The 19226-nt window shown below is 40.5% G+C and overlaps 1 protein-coding gene across 4 annotated transcripts in view; it reads left to right on the top strand.

Annotated features, from left to right (window-relative positions):
* Window positions 1–19226, top strand: part of PDE8A (phosphodiesterase 8A) — a 109788-nt gene that overhangs the window by 44115 nt on the left and 46447 nt on the right. The gene's annotated exons all lie outside the window — the stretch shown is intronic.

The raw sequence follows: 19226 nt of genomic DNA, 5'->3' as shown, positions 1-19226 counted from the left end.
CAATCCGTGTTGAAGCCAAAATGAAATACAGAGATTGAGCCCTGCTCAGTCTGCCTTCCTCTCCTTTCTCCTGTCTTTATTTCTACCCTTTCAAGGAAGTGTGCAGAGTTGACTGAGCAGTGGCCTTCACTGTCACCTCGCAAAACATTGCATCACACAACAAAAATTTTGTGGAGTAGTGACTAATTTTTTTGAAAATATCGTGTAAAACGTGCATAATTCCATGTTTTTATTTTCTAATATGAAATGAAACATGTTCACTTTAGAAACTGGAAATTACAGATAAGAAAAATAAAGATCACCTGTTATTTTACTACTTAGAGAAAATCACTGATTTTTGTTGTTGTTGTTACATATCCTTCCTGTTATTTTTTCTTTGGAGATATATATATACACATACATTTAACCTGCACCCCCACCTCTCCCCCCCCAAAAAAAAAAACAAGTGATGGCCTCTCGCAGCACATTATTCTGAAACCTTTTAAAACTTACGTGAACACATTCCATGTCAATCAATGTACTTATATTATTGTAAGCATGTAGTAGTATTACATTATATAAAGATAATATTTAACTGCTTCCTTGGCAACAACATTTGACTGTTATAAACAATGTTGTAGAGAACATCCATATAACTGTATAACCAAATGTTTTCTCCCTTACCATAATTATTCTTAAAATTTTCCTACGCTTTTATTTTTGAGTATGCAGTATATGCACGTGGTACAAAATAGCATCATTTTTCTCTAGGAAATATATGTGTAACTTGAACTGCTAAATCAAAGAGCACGAACATTTAACAAACTTTGTGTTCGTACTGCTATAATGGCCCTTTACAAATAAACCAGTCTATACTCCAACCGAAAGTGCTGTTTCTAGTATTTGACTATCTGTGAGGAAGGAAAAACGCATTCCTTGCTTGCTTAATTGTGGGATTTATTTGGATTATAATCCCCTCTTTGCCTTTTTTGCCTCTCAAAACCCTGCCTGCCCTTCAAGGCCTGTCTCAAACATCACCTCCCATCTGACCCCTCCCTTACACCTGCCAGCACGGTGAAGTCACCCCTTCTGCTCTGTCTTGTCCTTTCCAATCAGCTGTAGTGTTCTTGAGAGCAGTAAGCACTGTGTCTTGCTCAATTTTTAATCTTTTGCACGCAACATATTTCATTGCACATATTTAGGACTTAGTAAATACTGAGGGAAATTGGGAGTCCACTGAAAAGGAGCAATGGCCACAGAAAGCAGTCTCCCAGGAGAGAAATATAAAGAATAAAAATGTTCATCAAGCTTAAGACCGCACAAGCTCTCTGCAAAGGATGGAATTCTAGCATTTCATTCAGGCAGCCCAGGCTTAACATTTTTTGTTTATAACAGACATATTTTGTCAGTTTTCTTATTTTAACCATACATAGGTAGTGGGATTCCTCTCAAGCCAGGAATTTTTTTGTAATAATCCAACTTTCCATTAAAAGTTATTTTCTGAATAACTTAGTGTTGGCTACCATCAGAAACTGAGATTTCTCTCTTATTTTTACTGCTTGTCTTTCCCTCACACCTTGTACTGGCTTCAGACTTCTTCACCTCTATTCTGTCCTCACGAGCCTTTTTTTTTCTTTTTCTTTATTTTCAAACTTTAAACTTTGGAGCATCATTCACAAATTTGCAGATAAAATTGTTTTACTTTTTTTCCTTTTTAAGCCAAAGTCTCTGTACGTATAACGTCCATTACATTTTGTCTTCTGTCTTCCCTTTAACCACATATACAGTATTTTTTTTCCTACTTGAATGTATTTTTGTGGTGCTGAGTAAAATTATGAGAAGGCACAGTAGTAAAACAGCCTGTAAAACCTTGGGGTAGGAGCATTTCCCAGGGCTCGACCCCACCCAGTGTCCCTGCCATGCTCTACCAAGGACCTTTCTAGGCAGGCGCATTGCTCAGTCTTGGTTCATCTCTGAGCCCTATACTGTGTCAGTCAGGACTCTTAGCCGCACCTAAGAAACTAGAAAGCAACAGACTTATCTCACATACAAGATAGAAGAGAGGTTTTAGGGCAGTTAATGCAGCAGCTTTGGGGCAACTTGTCTACCTCAGGATGCAAGGCGGTAGCTCTGTCTTCAGGTATCATGCACTTACAGGACACGGCCTCAGGCAGGGAGGGGCACTCTTTGAACAGGGAGGAAGCATTCATCTGTAAGATCCCTGTCTCCTCCCCGTCAGCAGATTTTCCCCGGGTCCCACTAGCCAGGGGTCCTGTCTGTGTGCCCTGCTCTGCATCAGAGGAGTTTGCAGCACTGGGCGCCCAGCGGTCCCTACTGCGGTCGGTGGAAGGGGGGTGGGAAAAGGGAGACATCAAGAATGCCACCTACAGAGGCTGTCACAGGTGTAATTCTCCCCGTACGTGAGCTCAGACCTTCCTGTGACTCCCACCAGCCAATTGTAGTTCTGCTCGTTGGGTCCGCACGCCATTTTAGCTCTCTTTGCTCTTGCAAAATCCTAGAGATGTGTGAAGATGCTGTTATGACCGTTGCTGAGTTTTGTCTCCTGTTTGTGGAATGTCTTCAGGTCCTGAAACCTGTGACAAGGGTGCCTCTGGCCTCAGTAGCTGCCACTGAATCCACCTCCCTTTGGGACGATCTTCCAAACACCGACTCCCCAGTCCCCGGCCACCCTGCTTTCCTTGTCCTGTAGACGCAGTCACTCACGCCAGCGCTGGCCGTGGTCAGAACCCAATCGCAGGAGCAGCTCTAGGCTGTGCAAGCTGCTGGTGTTTGGAATCCATTTTATTGTTGTAGCCTGGTGTTCATACCTGGGCACCTGAGTGCTCACTTGACTGCAGCACTGTTAACTGCTGAGACCTGCCAGTGACCTAGGCCGTCTGTCACCTGACCCTGCCCCCTCTGCAGTCATCAACTGTGGAATCTTCCATCTCAACCACACTTAGCCATCTGATGTTTCTGAATGTCCTGGGTGGCTTTACACCTACCTGCTTTTTCACAAAGGATCTTCTCTTTCTAGAATGCTCCTTCTCCCTTCTAACATGGCAGAACCCTACATTTCCTCAAGATTTACCTCAGCATGCATCACTCTTCAGAAAACCTTTGTGATTTCCCCACAACCCCTTGGGCAGAGTTAATCAGTCACTTTTCAGTCACACTCTGTACAAAATTTTATTGTTGAACATTCACAAAGTGTTATAATTATTTGTTTGTTTTTCTAGCCTATATTTAGCTTCCAGAAGATAGGATCCGTATTTTTATTTCTACAACTTCAGCACTCATCATAGGTTTACTGCTTAGAAAGTGCTCTATAAATGTTGGTTGAAATTAATGAATGACTGGCAACCCAAATTGCTGATCGAATAGCTAGTTTATATCATCCTTACAATAGGAAATAGTAAAATATTGTAAATTATAAAAGATATCAGATATCATTATGTTCCCTAAACCTGGACCTGATAGCCCATTACATTTCTTTCTTCAAAATATTTTTTATTTTTCAATTACAGTTGACATACAATATGATATTAATTTCAGGTATACAACATAATGATTATGCATTTATATAACTTATGAGGTGATCACCCCGATAAATCTAGTGCCCATCTGACGCCATATGTAGTTAGTACAATATTATGAACTACGTTCCTCCCTGTGTTGTGCTTTACATCCCCGTGACTCTTTTTATAACTGCCAGTTAGTGCTTCTTAATCCCTTCACCTTTTTCACCCAGCCCCCAGACTGCCTTCTCGACTGGCAACCATCAATTGGTTCTCTGTGTCTAAGAGTTTGTTTCTGTTTTGTTTGTCCATTTATTTTGTTTTTTTAGATTCCACATGTGAGTGAAATCATGGTGGTATTCGTCTTTCTCTGACTTATTTCACTTAGCATAATACCCTCTAGGTCCATCCATGTTGTCTTAAGATTCTCTTCTTTTTATGGCTGAGTAATATTCCATTGTCTATGTGCACATCTTTATCAAATTGTCTATTGATTGGCACTTAGGTTGCTTCCATATCTTGCCTATTGTAAATAATGCTATAATGAACATAGGGGTACATATATTTTTTTGAATTAGTGTTTTAGATTTCTTTGGATAAGTACCCAGAAATGCAATTGCTGGGTCATACGGTAGTTCTATTTTTAATTTTTTGAGAAACCTCTAGACTGTTTTCCATTGCGGCTGCACCAATTTACAGTCCCCAAACAGTGCACGAGAGTTTGCCGTTTTCCTTCACAGCCTCGCCAACACTTGTTTGTTGATTTATTGAGGATAGTCATTTTGACAGGTGTGAGGCAATGTTTCATTGTGGTTTTAATTTGCATTTCCTTGATGATTAGTGATGTTGAGTCTCTTTTCATATGTCTGTTATCCATCTGTATGTCCTCTTGGAGAAATGTCTATTCAGGTCCTCTGCCCATTTTTTAATCGGATTTGTGTGTATGTGTGTGTGTATGTGTGTGTGTGCGTGCGCGCGCGCAAGTGGTATGTGTTCCTTATCTATTTTGGATATTAACCTCTTATCATTGGCGAATGTCTTCTCCCATTCAGTAGATTGTCTTTTTGCTTTGTGGATGATTCCCTCACCTGTGCAAAAATGTTTTAGTTTGATGGAGTTCCAGTTGTTTATCTTTTCTTGTTTCCTTTGCCCTAGGAGACATATACAAAAAATATTACTAAGAGTGGTGTCAGAGAGTGTACTGCCTATGTTTTCTTCTAGGAGTTTTATGATTTCAGGTCATACATTTAAGTCTTTAATCCATTTTAAGTTTATTCTTGTATTTGGTGGTATAAGAAAGTGGTCTAGTTTCATTGTTTAGCATGCATCTTGTCCAGTTTTCCCAACACCATTCGTTGAAGAGATTGTCTTTACCCCTTCTATTCTGGCCTCCTTTGCCATAGATTACTTGACCATGTAGGCATGGGTTTATTTCTGGGCTCTCTGTTCTGTTCCTTTGATCTGTGTGTGTCTTTATGTTCTGATGATTCTAGCCTCGTAGTACAGTTTGATATCAGGTAGTGTGACGCTTCCAACTTTGTTCTTCTTTCTCAGGATTGCTTTAGCTATTCGGGGTCTTTCATGGTTCCATATAAATTTGAGAAGTGTTTTTTCCTAGTTCTGTGAAAAAATGCCATTGGTATTTTGATTGGGCTTGCATTGAATCTGTGGATTGCTTTGGGTAGTATGGACATTTTAACAATGTTAATTCTTCCTATCCATGAGCGCTATATATGTTTCCATTTATTTGTATCTTCTTAAATTTCTTTCTTTAGTGTCTTACAGTTTTCCAAATACAGGTCTTCTACCTCCTTGGTTAAATATATTCTCAGGTATTTTATTCTTTTTGATGCAATTGTAACTGTTTTTTTTTTTTTTTAAATTTCTCTAATAGTTAATTATTGGTGTATAAAAATACAGCCAATTTCTAAATATTAATTTTGTATCCTGCTCCTTTAATGAATTCATCTGTTAGTTGTGATAGTTTTTTGGTGACATCTTTAGGATTCTCTCTATAATGTCATGTCATCTGCAAACAATGACAGTTTTCCTTTTTCCTTTCCAATTTGGATGCTTTTTGTTTCTTTTTCTTGTCTGATTGCTGTGGCTAGGCTTTCCAATACTATGTTGAATAAAAGTAATGAAAGTAGACATCCTTGTCTTGTTCCTGATCTTAAAGAAAAATCTTTCAGCTTTTCACCATTGAGTATGATGCTAGCTGTGGGTTTGTCATATGTGGCCTTTATTATATTTAGGCATGTTCCCTCTGTTCCCCACTTTGCTGAGAGTTTTTATCATAAATGGATTCTGGATTTTGACAAGTGGCTTTTCTGCCTATATTGATATGATCATATGATTATTTTATCCTTCATTTTGTTTGTGGTGTATATCACGTTAAGTGATTTGCAGATATTAAACCAACCTTGCACCCCAGGAATAAATCCCACTTGATCATGGTGTACGATCTTCTTAGTGTATTGCTAAATTCAGTTTGCTAATATTTTGTTGGGGATTTTTGCATCTATGTTCATCAGGCGTATGGCCTATACTTTTCTTTTTTTGTACCATTACATTTCTTATTCGACATACTAGACCGAGGACCAGAACTGTAAGTGACTAACCTCAGGCCACATAATGATGAGAGGCAGAGCTGGGACTAGACTTTTGTCTTTGTCTCTCACATATCTTGTCTTACAGCTTCTCTAACACCGCCTTGCCAGATTGATTTTTTTTTCTTTTTTTGCAGGAGGGTAGAAGGTAGGGGGTGGGGTATAATTAGCATCATCCACATGGCTGTCAAAGACTCTGCCTCTCTTCTCCTATGTGCTTTAGCTCACATGGGCCTTTCTCTGCCTTTTTGCTACCCAAGTCCTGCCTTCCTTTTATGCCTTCTTCATTCAAAACCACTGACCCTTTTTCTGAGTTCCTGTGGCTGGTGTAGCACATGAGGCAGTACATACAGTGATGGACAAGTATGGGCCTTGGGGGTCACAGAGCCCTGGGTCCGCATCACACACCCCCACTTACTATGTGACTGACAAGTAGGGTCTCTGTTTTCAGATCTGTAATTAGGAAGGAAGAATCATAACAATTCCTACTTTATAGGGTTGATGTGAGAATTAAATCAGATTTTCTTTAGTACATAGTAAACACCCAAATGTTACATGCTGTTATTGCTGGTGGTGGCTTGATTACTGTTAATAAATCACTAGAGGCCGATGACTGGCCTCCTCCAGCTCTAGCTCTTGTTGCGCCTGACTGCTTAGTGCTGGATCCAGGGCTACCCAGTTCTGTAGGTGGCATGTCCTTACCTACAGACTACCTTCACATACTTGTTGGAATAGTTTTTGAATAACAGTCACTTAAAATTGTTGTTCCTTGGCACATGCCACTCTCTGCCATCTGGAGATTTGCTATTTGTGTAGGGGATGTTCCATGGAAAACATTGTCTCTGTGGTTTGCTCAGAAAAGAAACAGAATGTTTTCTGTCTTTTCTTCACAGCTACAATCGGCTTGGGGTTCAATGTTTGTATAGTGCTAAGTCTCTATTAAGGAAATGCATTGGAAAAGACAGTTTAATGAAAACTCCCAGACTCAGGCAGTGGCACACGAGCCCGTGTTTGGCACTGTAGTACAGCTCATCTCAGGTTGTACAAGCAGCAGTCTGTAATTCTCTTGACTGTCCTCCTGATGAACAACCTGTAGAGATGGTCCATCCATGGTATAAGACTTGGACGATTTGGTTGTTCGGATCTTCCCTGTCTTGTAAAGGAAAAACCAGGAAAACACAGTGTATTATACAGGGAACAAAGGTCGTGGAAGCAGTAACTTTTAAAAAGAAGCCTTAGTTACCTAGCTTTTAAAGACCTATATCTGCTTGTTTTATTTCTAAGCACTGGTGGAATAACCCCATCATTTTTTCTGATTTATAAGGAAAATAAAATGTGGAAAATTTGATCTTTAAGGGGCATGACTTCTGGTTTATGGGATTGTTTCCTTTAAAGTTTAAGCATTTTAGTGTCTCATGATACTCTAGGTAAAGGGAACGTCTTGTGAATATCATGTAGCTATTAAAATTATAATTTAGATCTGTATTCCAAGAAAATGTTCCATTTTAAGTATTAAAAAAGCATGGGAAAAGGTCGATTTATGTGCATTAGGATCTGTGCTCATATGTTAATGCAGATTACTTTAGATTAATGAGGTTTCAGGGAATAGCTTTTTAGTTGTTTCTTCTGCACCCTTTTCTATACTGTCTGGATTTTGGAGGAATCATGACACTTTATATTCAAAGAAATTATAAAGCTGGTTTTTTGGAGGAAAAAAAATAGAACTTAAGATTCGAACATGGTAAAATTGGTCTTTCTCCATCCTCCCCTGGAAAATTATCCCAAGCACCTAGGAGAGGAAGAAACAGAAATGCTTTTCACTCATCCATAATAGTTAGAATTCAGAGGGTATCATTTGAGCTAATGAGGTGTAGACATATTTAAGGGTACAAAGCTAAACAGGAGGAGATAATATAACTGACCGAAATAAAATAGTGGAGGGATGGTGAGGGAAAATACAGTATCTTAACCTCATCATTTCTCATTAGGGATTAAATGGGTACTATCTAAAGAAAGAAAAGTTTACAGATAATAATAAAAGTAACCAATAGATAAAAATATAAACCACTTTCATTAAAATACACCCACAAAGGAAAATAGTCTTCACCATGGGTAAGAAAAATAATTGATCGGACTAAGGCCAGTGTCTGTCATATCAGTAAATATAAATGGGGACTAGCGGTCACAAGATGGCAGCCACCAGCTTGGCTGTCAGAAAGTCAAACCACATAACAGCAAAAGAGGCAACTTAAAGCTAATATGTCAGAAGCATTGAGGTCAGCAGTAACACCATCTCACTTCCGGACATTCACTTTAAAATGATTTTTTTTTCTTTTTTTTTTCCTAAGCTGACTATAATAAAGGTGTTTAGTGTTTGGTTTAAAGTGATTAGCTTTATATCTTTAAAGAAATTAAAAACCTAAAACTAATAAATGAATGAAACCTCAAAAAAGAAAAGGCTAAGTTACTATTTATTTTGAGTAGTGTTTTGAAGTTTTGGTGAAGTTCTTACGAGCTGTCACTGGAAACCAGGAAAAATTTGATATTTCGTTTTTGGAAGCTCCTGGAATATAAACAGGCCCTTGTCCTGAAGTGTCTTAATATTTGGTCCCTTATTATGTTTTTCCAATGGAATCCTTTGTTTCACCCTTAGAACCTATTTAAAGCCTTATTATGTATTCCTTGGTTTCATAGGAATAGTAAATATACACAAAAGGAAATAGAGCACATGGGGATTCTCGTGTAAGTGACATCTACCAGTCTCTAATACCAGCTGCCCAAGGCATCAACTCGATTATTTGAGATTGAAAACTCACAGCACCAAAAGCAGGCCTAGTAGGGCACTTATTGATAGGGTGTAGAACTAATGGTACCAGACTGGAAAAACACAAGCCTTGCAACAGGAATATCAACTTTGCGAACTTGAAATAGACAGCCATGTTGCCTTCCTCCTACTGCCTCCTGGTCTGCCCTGGCAGCCATCCAAATTCCTCTGCTCATGCAGGTGCTGCTTCTAACAGCAGTCAGGCATTACATACCTTTCCTGCCTTCTGCTTCCCATTCTACATCCATTCCAAGATGCTGCCTCTTGCCCTACGTCTAAACAATGAGTGGGGGTACTTTCTTGGGAATCCCCATAAGTGAAATGAAGGTGTGGAAGGAAGCACCCCAGACATTAAAGGTCAAAGTACTTCTGTCAGGTAGGCAGAGCCTCTTTATCTGAATGCCTGGTGGGCTTGAACCTGAATGTACCACCCTTCCTTCCCACTAAGCAACACACTGGTGCTCAGAGAGCACAGCCGTGAGCACAGCTTGGCTTTGGGCAGGTGCCAGATCTAGGTAGAATGTTGACCTGGGGCCCTTTTCAAAGGATTCCTACCCAAGATGTTAGCCTACCAGGCCAAGGGAACCCCAGCACGAAGGCTGTGGGGTCTGCAGCAGGGTAGAGAAGGAGGGAGGGTTGCGGAAAGCTGGCTGGAGGAGAGGCACTGCCCATCAGAAGGGAGTTTCAGTCGAAGGGACATGGCAGGAATCTCCAGGGGAACCACAAAAACGCTCCATCAGAGAAAAAGCTGTGGAAATCTGTCAGGCCCCAAGACTGAGAAATCGACTAGTAGTACCAGTCAGGTGAGAACTTCTCTCCCGTCCTTTCCTCTGTTCCCTGCGTCAGAAACAGCAGCTGGCAGGCGGAGGGGGAAGTGAGAGGGAGAGAAGCCACTGCCACCCGTCTTTCCCTAGGCCTGCTCCCCTGCAGCTGGCCCTAGGGAGAAAGGTCTTCTAATGAAAACTGAAGTGCTGATAAGATATTGTACCGATTGCTTTCTTTTTAAAGTAATCTCTTTTTGAAAGTTAATGCAAGTTAATGCATAAATCGTGTATACAACTGGATGAATTTTTGTCGACATAACCAGCACCCAGATAAAAAAATAGAACATTCCAGCACCATAGGGCCTCCTTGAATTTTCTCTCAGTTACCCCACCCCTACAAAACACACTATAGATTTGCCAGATTTGAACTTTGTGTAAATGAAGTGGACTGATCACTTTTAATTACCAAATTTGAGCTGTACTTGTAACTTTTAATGAGTGTATTAGGTTGATTAGCGTCCTCCCAAAATTAATGTCCACCGGAACCTCAGAATGTGACCTATTGGAAATAGTCTTTGACAGGTGTAAATTGTTAGGTAAGGCCCTACCGGATTAAGGTGGGTCCTAAATCCAGTGACTGGTGCCTGTGGACCTGCTCTGAAGGGCCTTCTCCCATGAAGTGTCCAGTCTACTGGGGATCTGTGTGTTTCCCTAAGTTCTTCAGTCACTTGTTTACTGAAAACTAACATGTAATAGGAAAAATTAACACATAATAGGTGAAACCAGCCACTTGCAGAAGTGGTCTGCTCTAATTTCATTTTCACAGGGTTAATTATAACTTCACGTTTTAGATTTATTCCTTATCACTGCCATGTATATTTGATACTTTTTCCACTTCTAATGATTCTTTTTATCAGGACCCTTTTCTTACACTATTAAATCAGCATGATAAAATTCAAGTTTCATTTAGCTTGATATATAAAGATATTTTCAGTGTATATAGATATACCTCCACAAATATTACTTTTGAAAATATTTTTCCTTTTGTTATTGGTCTTACACATTTTTAATGAAGTCACATGATCATATTTTACAATTTTTATATGAAAATCATGCCTTCGATTGAACTAGAAGGCTTATTTACTTCCTGTTTTTGTGCATCATGCTTCATTTCAGATTCAGTTATGTGTGCTCAAAACTAATGCTGTTTTTCACTTCTTGTTAAATGTTATAATTTAAATGGGAAACTGGTTTTCAAAGGAGCTCAGGTACTATCTATGATATCTAAGCAAAATGTGGTTGAAAATAACAATTGATATGGAGAACCAAAATGTCCAGAGCAGCAACAGACAAGAACATAATCACACAGAACCGTGACTATTTGGTTAATTGAGGATATACTCAACTGTAACAAAATTAAAGATTGCGTCATTTCTTTGAGAATGAGAGAGAATATCCATTCAGCTGGAAAGATTTCATAGTGAAACGAGAAAAAGAACAGAATGATTTACATAAGCCAACAATGAGACCTAGCCAGTTTCATTCTGCTCTAGCAACTGGGGTTGTTTATCCTTTTCTCTTGGATATTTCCTTTAGGAACATTTATTATCAAAACATAGGGCAGTGTAGGGAGTGTCAGTTACTCAGTAATGGATTCATTCATCAGTTACCAAGCACTGTACTTTTGGGGGTTCCCATTCTATGAAGTGAATAGAACTCAGAAGCTCAGTGTGGTAGAGGAAACAGGTGACTGTGATTCTACTGTGATGCAGAGAAACCCAGGACCCTTTGGGAACACATAGGCATGGCACCTCATCCAGTCAGAGGTTCAGGCCAGAGGCATAGGTAGAGCTTCCCTGCGCTTGAGTGTTGAAAGAGGAGGAGGAAGTAGAGGAGAAGAGAAAGAAAGCAGGAGTGTGGCACGCTGAGTGAGCCACACGGCTGCAGCACAGGGGAGTGAGGGACTGGCATGGCGGTGGAGCTCTGAGTGTTGGGGGCAGTTGGAGCTTGGGCTCCACGTCCTCCAGGAGCCTGGGGTGCCATCTCAGAGAGTCCAGGCCTCGTCCAGGGCATGCCAAGCCCCCGGAGGACTTTGCGCGTACTGTGTTTATGGATCATACCTTTTACTCCAGTTGAAACTTAACATTGTGATGTTTTTGTGGTTTGGATTAATGATTTCAGGCATTCCTCACCACGCCCCCTGCAGTATACAGCGTATCTATTGACTTCCCATAGTAATGACAGAAGGAAGACAACTGACTTGTTCAGATAGTATAAGAGGATGCGTAAGTAAAGTAGATGCCCTAGCGGAAAGATATTTTAAATGTTTTGTGTTCTTTGTGGTTAGTATTTTTGTACATCCTGTTGAAATGCGTCATTCCCTATATATTTTCAGGCACTTATGAAATTTTGGGGCTATGATTTCCTTTTTCGGACTTGGGTGGCTGTATTCTCATTATCAATTATTACTGAAGTAAAGAGGAAATGATATCAGCAGATGTGCAGAGCTTTTTTCACACTGAATACACTATTCATTTAGACAAAAAGATCATTTCTCAATTCAAATCGGAATCTTCTAATTTAAGGCCTAAATCAGTTGTGTCATAATCTCTATGGAAACAAAGCTGCCCACTGTGTAGTAGTTGCATAAGTAACTTATTTCCCCCTGTAGATACACAGATTGTAGATGCAGATGCTTCTTTTTCCTTTTTCTCTCAAGAACTCTGTTACAATAGGAAAGACTTTAGCTGTGACATTTGTTTATATGTTTTATAAAACTCAAAATATCTGTTCAGATTTCCTGTGTACACACATTCTTATAAAATTGTTAAAACTAAAACATTGTCGATGAGCTCAGTCTGTTTTGCTAGTTGAACTCCAGTGCAGAGGACTCAGCCATCCTCAGTCCTTAGCGTGCTGGCCTCAGCTGCCTGTGCAAGGCTATCAGTCAGGTGCCCTGGTTTTTTTCTTATTGATCTTCAGGCATTTTTTATATATTATGGATCTGAGTCCTTTATCAGTTACATATTTGGCAAATATCTTCTGTCTCATTCTGTGACTTACCTTTTCATTCCTTTACAAGGGTCTTCTGATAAACAGAAGCTCTTAACTTAAAAATATAATTTATTAATATTTTCCTTTCTGGTTAGTGCTTCCTGTGTTTAAGAAATCTTTGCCTACCTTCCAAGGTTCCTCTCTTTTTTGTTGTTTGGTTTATTTTTATCTGATTCTCCTCTCTCTTTCCTTCCCTGTCTACCAGAGGTAACCATTCCGATGTGTTCAATGCGCATTGTTTTGTTTTTATGTATTATTATAAAGTATATATTGTTATGTGCCTATGTATTTTTAACTTATGTAAATAGTATTGTATTTATATAAGTTTCATTCTGTTTCTCATTCTGTTTCTTACTTTTTTCACTTAGCATATGTTTTTAAGATTCATTTTACTCCTGTCCCACATTGCCATCACCTCCCTGCAACTACGCATAACATGGACAATAGACTAGTGGTTACCAGAGGGGAGGGGGGAGGGAAAAGGAGGGAGGTAGTGGGGTAAAGGGGGTCAAATATGTGGTGACAGAAAGAAATCTGACTATGGGAGGTGAACACTGTAAATATATATATCCTTAATGTTAAACTTACTGGATTTTGTTAACCAATGTCACCATAAAAACAATTAATTAATTTTTAAAAAGTTGCTTTAAAAAAAACCAAACAAACCCCCTACAGTTAACATCATACTTAATGGTGAGAAATACAAAGCTTTCCCACTAAGATCAGGTACAGATCAGTGATGCTCCCCCCTCCTCACCACTCCTTTTTAACATCTTACTAGAAGTCCTTGCCAATGCAATAAGCCAAAAAAAAAAAAAAAAAAAAAAAAAAAAAGGAAATAAAAGGCATACAGATTGCGAAGGAAGACATGAAACCGTTTTTATCCACAGATGACATGATCTATGTGGATAACAGTTCGTGGAAGACAGTTTGGCAGTTTCTTACATATTCTTATCATCTGATCTAGTAATTGCTTTCCTTAGTATTTACCCTAAGTAGTTGAAAACTTATATTCACACAAAAACCCACACAAGGATGTTTATAGCCCTTATATTCATAATTGGTAAAACTTGGAAGCCACCAAGATGTCTTTCAGTAGGTGAATACATAAATAAACTTAGTCTGCCTGGACAATGGAATATTATTCAGCACTAAGGAGAAATGTGCTATCAATATGGAGGAACCTCAAATGCATATCACTAAGTGAAAGAAGACAATTCGAAAAGTCTACTAACTGTGATTCTCACTGTATGACATTCTGGAAAAGGCCAAACTCTGGAGTCAGTAAAAGGATCAGTGGTTGGCAGGGGTGTGGGGGTTGGCGGGAGATGCGCAAGCAGAGCACAGAGGATTCCTCGGGCTTTGAAAATACTCTTCGCGATATTTTAACGACAGATGTTTCATTGTATTTTTGTCCAAACCCATAGAAAGTATACACGAAGAGCGAATTGTAAAATAACACATGGATTCGGGGTGGTCGTGATGTGTCAGTGTCGCTTCACCCTTGGTAAAACGCACCATTCTGGGGAGTGATGTTGCGGGGACGGCTGTGCGTGTGCGAGGTGGGGGTACAAGGGAAATCTCTGTATCTCCCTCTCAATCTCACTGTTAAACCTAAAACTACTCTTGCGATAGCTCAGTTAATCCCGACACCACTTTTTGCCCAACACTGTGGGTTTGGGGAAGAAGAACGTGGACGGTTTTACCCTAGTGTGTGACTCGATTTTGATGTTGAAGTTAGGGTAACATATAACAGGCTCCTTGTAATTATTTGCTGTTTAAATTGACTGAAGGGGAAATTAGGAACAGGTGAGGGGAGAAAAAGACGAGTACGGTGGAGGTGGGTACATGGACTACTTTGCTTGCTCTTGGGGAAGGACCAGGAAAGCGCTTAGAAGCTGTGCCTCATGGGAGATCATGGTGCCATCTTGTGGGTGGATCTGGAAAGGACCAAGCAGGCCCAGGTTCCCACGCACCGCTGGTGCAGAGCTGCGCTTCACGCACCAGAGCTCTGGGCTCCGAATCCGAATCCGTGGGTTTGATGATGTCCCGCCCCCGCCCACCGTCAGCAAGTCCTGATCACTGTGCCTCCAAGACACGCCCCCAACCCATCTGCTCACCGCCATGGAAACTGCTGGGCCAAGCTGCCACCCTCTGTCACTTGGAATGCTGTGGAGGCTCCCTTACTGGCCTCCTTGCCTCCATTTTCATCTTCCCACTGTCCATTCTCCACAGGTAGCCAAAGGGATCTTTTGAAAACATTAAAATCAGGTCAGAATCACTTCCTTGTATAAAACTCTTTAGTGGCTTTTCATGAAACCCAAGTTTCTTGACTTGGCTTGGAGCGCTCAGCATCTTACACTCCTGCCTAGCTCTGCCCCCACTTTGCTGCAGTGCACCCCAGTTCCCACCGCCCGGTGCTCCTTCCTCCGCTTCCTTTATGGCCGGCTCCTTCTCTCATTTAGATGTCGCCTTCCACATTGCCACCTCAGAGGGACCTTCCTCCACTTTGATTCTTGTTTCTCTCTGTTGAGTAGAGATATTATCTTTCTTCTCTGTTGAGTGCCCAGTGCGTAGGAAACCATTTCACACGTAGTGGGTGCTCAGCAAAGATCTGTCGAATGAGCAAATGCTGCTTTCCTGCTTCTTGGGCTTATTTCAGCTAGACACAGGGAAGAGGCAGGCCATTTTAGGCCTTTCTCAATGGCGCATGAAAAGATCATGGAAATTAAATGCCTGAGAATTAGGTCCGTTCCCCACCATTGCCACCTACCAGCTGTGAAACATGCTGCTCTGAGCCGCAGTTTCTTCATGGATAGGATGGAGTTAATGAGCTCACCTAACTCATAGAGTCAGAGCCAAATTGTATTTGAATATGATTGGAAGCAAAGTACTTAGCACATCCTAGGCAACTTCCTCCTCTGTTAAAAAATGCTTCATGTTTTCCAGCCAGGGTTCAGCACTGGTTCTTTGCATTCCCAGCACCTGGCTCCGTGCCTGGCTTATAACATAGTATTGGGTGGTCTGCACATATCTGGACTGCTTTTGACTCTTCCCACCTAAGAACTAGTGTCTTCTGACTCTTGTCTAGGCTGTGTCCCTTTGATCAAATGACCATTCTTTGCCGAGAGAGAGACAGACAGACAGACACACACACACACACACACACACACACGATGGCCACTGGGTGTACAGGGAAAGCCTAGGGGGGACATTGTGGTTCAGGACAAAATATGGTTTATTTTTTTTACTATAATTCTTTTCTATATAGGTTTATATTCAATTAATGTAAATCAATCCCGGTATAACTTTCTGGTTCTAATAAAAAGATGTAGGAAAGAGAGAGATCACATGATTATTTTATGGTTCCGAATGCTTAGACTTCTCATAAAATTCCTTTATGTTCCTTTATGAAATAAAATATATATGAAAATATCCTGAAAACTGGAAGTGCTGTATAATACAATGTATATGGATAAGCTGGAGTGAGTATGATTTCTAGGTAAATGATTGGTTCAAAGAGATTAGCTATTGAGTAACAACATTCATTCAAAAATATTTTTTTGAATGCCTGCCATGTGCCACTGTTTTGGGTATTGGGAATATAGCACTGTATAAAGCAGTTAAATCCCTGGTGAGAGGGACAGACAATAAAGATAAATAATTAAGTAGTGTCGCAAATGGTGACTAAGAGCTACAGAGGAAAAATCAAAGCAGGCAGGGAATAGGGAGAGTCAGGGGAGGAGAAACTTTAGACAGGTTGGAATTATATATCTCTTCTCCCACCGCCACCCGTGATCAAGATTCATAACCTGGTAACTTTGCTTCTAGAGTCACATGTAGATGATATTAGGTCAGTTAGGCAAACAAAAGAAATTTGGTATGTGGTTCATCAAAGCTTCTAATAAGAATTTGCTATATGTTCTTGCAGCCATATTTATAAAAAAATCATTTTAAAATATTACAATACAAGTAGACATTATCCTTATCTAATATCCTAATTTTACAACCTTTTTAAAACAGTGAATCTTAATAAATACATAAATGCTTAAAAATCCAAAAGGGTAAACTCAAAAATTTGCATAATTACCCATAGTAATCCATGAGCATGCTGTGATTCTATATTACCTAAAAATATCAGCTGCTTTTGAAGCTGAAAGATTAAATCAAAGCTGTGTTATTAAAACCGATTTGGAAATAACTATTCCCTTCTAAATGTAAATGTGAAAAAATATTATTAAGAGGCCTGTGACCCGAAGCATTAGATCAGTTTGATTCAGATTTTCATACACAAAGAAAGAACAAATACAAGAATTCCAGGATTTCTGATCCCCTACCCGGAGCAGGAGCCACTGGGAACTTGTTTACTCTTTGAGGGCCCAATGCTGACGTCCGCTCACTGAGTAATGTCATCAGATTTCCTGGCGGTGGTTATTTTGGGGGGGCCGTGGTAAATAGTTGTCGGGCTCTGCTGGGACACTGCTGGACAGAGGTCCTGAGAGCCGGATATACCCCGTAGACAGGATGTAAAGGTTAAAATGCAATCTTGTTAAGTAAATAAAGTGTTTAGTGGTGAAATAGAATTGCTGAAACAGAAATTTTTAAAAATGATATCACTAAAGTTATATGAAGGCAGAATTCATAATCCTTAAAAAAATGAACCTATGGCTTCTTTTGTTTCTTAAAATTAGTGTAGTGGTGAGTCGTTTTTATAAGCTGAGATATGAAGTTATGCTTCTTTCATCTGTTAAAGTTATTTCACCCTGTTGGGATAGACGGTGTCCACATTTGTTTTCCCAGGAGGGGCGAGGCTCTGGCCCTGAGCCAGCCACAGTTTTATCTTGTCCCTCAGCTTCTGATCAACCTATGTGCACACACATATCTGTGTTTTTAAAATTCATGCTAGTCTTTAATATTTAAAAATTTTATTAATTATTGCCTTTAACCTTATTTTACTCTTCCTGGTTTTCTTAAGTGTGTGCCGTTGACTTTCTCAGGCTTAGTGAGTGAGTTGAAAGCTTATTTGCTTAATTCTTATTTTATGACAAAAAGATTTAAAACTGAATTTTGCCTCTAGTAAAATTTAGCAGTGTCCTGTAAGTCTTTATTACATGATATTCTCATTTTTACCATGTTTCAAGTAACCTATAGGTATAGTTTGCATTTCCCTTGCATACAACAATTATGTAAGTTAATATTTTTAAAATTTCTATGGAGGCAGTATTTTTCTTGATTTTCTTTAAATGTATGTTTTTAATTTCTGCTTTGATTGCATGTGATTGAAGAAACCTGTATGCATTTTACCGTTAGAAATGTTTTAAGGTTTTCTTTGTGACCTAGTATATCATTTGTTTTTACACTATTCATAAATATTTTCTTTTTGTCCTTTCAGACCTTATTTTTTATCCGCTTGACCCTTCATAACGAATTTCATGAGTCTCCCTTGTCAGAGGCCACAGACCCCGCTCGTGTAGAGGACCCACGGGCTGACCGCCCACTTCATTATCTTGTGGAGGAGCAGTGGCCCTCCTGCCCCGACAGTGCAGGAAACTAACAAAATGATTTTCCTTCTCTTTCTTTTTCCTGGTAGGGCCACTGTATTCTCCAAGCAGTAGACCTGTATTATTCCTTGTTCTTTCATTCATTCTTTGATTCAAACTTTGTGAAAACCAACAAAAAACTCATCCTTGAGAGCGGTCCCTCTCAGTGCCTCTTACCGTCCTTCTTCATGCTCTGTGGGAATATGATGATTGTGTGGACCAGATCTCCCCTTTAAGGCTGGCCTGTAGCTACACCACTCCCCGCTCGGGGGAGTGGGAGGGCAGCGTGTGCCCTGGAGTCTGTTCTCCCCCTCCCACCCTGCAGCAGAGTCCTCCTCCTCAGCTTGAGATCTGGAATAGTAGTGACCCCTGTTTTTCCCCTACTGCTCCTGAGATGAAACCGCTACAAAGCAAATCAGAAACAGCCAGTGTCTCACAGTTAATAGACATCAGCTTAGAAACCCACGAGGACTTCCCACAACAGAGCAGCTTTTGTTCCGTGCTTGCTGTAGGGTGGGCCCTTCCTGAGGGAGAGGTTGGAGGTGGGCAGTAGAGGGGCAGTGTGTTGTGGGAAGGCTCGCAGATCCAGTTCGGCTGCTGCCGTGTTGCAGGTGTATGCTCATCCCATCCATCACTCGGAGGCCCGGAGGCCCCGGCTTGGGAGGGGAGGAATGCCTTCAACACTTACACGCTGTTTCTGGGGAAATTGCAAGATGTGTGTCTCCCTTGGGGTCGTGACCCAGTGCCAGGCTTCATCGCTGGGGGCTGGACTTCTTCCCTCGGGCTCTGGGCTCCGTGGTGCAGCAGGCACACTGCTCAGGCTGTAGAACTGAATGGACCGGTCTGTGGATTGCCGGCTGCCAGGGACCGGCTCTGCGGCCTTAAACAAGGTCCTGGGAAACTCAATTTTCCAGCTGTGAACTCTCACCATGTTGCTG

This window comes from Rousettus aegyptiacus, unplaced genomic scaffold (assembly GCF_014176215.1).
Source record: "Rousettus aegyptiacus isolate mRouAeg1 unplaced genomic scaffold, mRouAeg1.p scaffold_m13_p_14, whole genome shotgun sequence".
NCBI lineage: Eukaryota > Metazoa > Chordata > Mammalia > Chiroptera > Pteropodidae > Rousettus > Rousettus aegyptiacus.
This window is presented reverse-complemented; position numbering and strand designations above follow the sequence as displayed.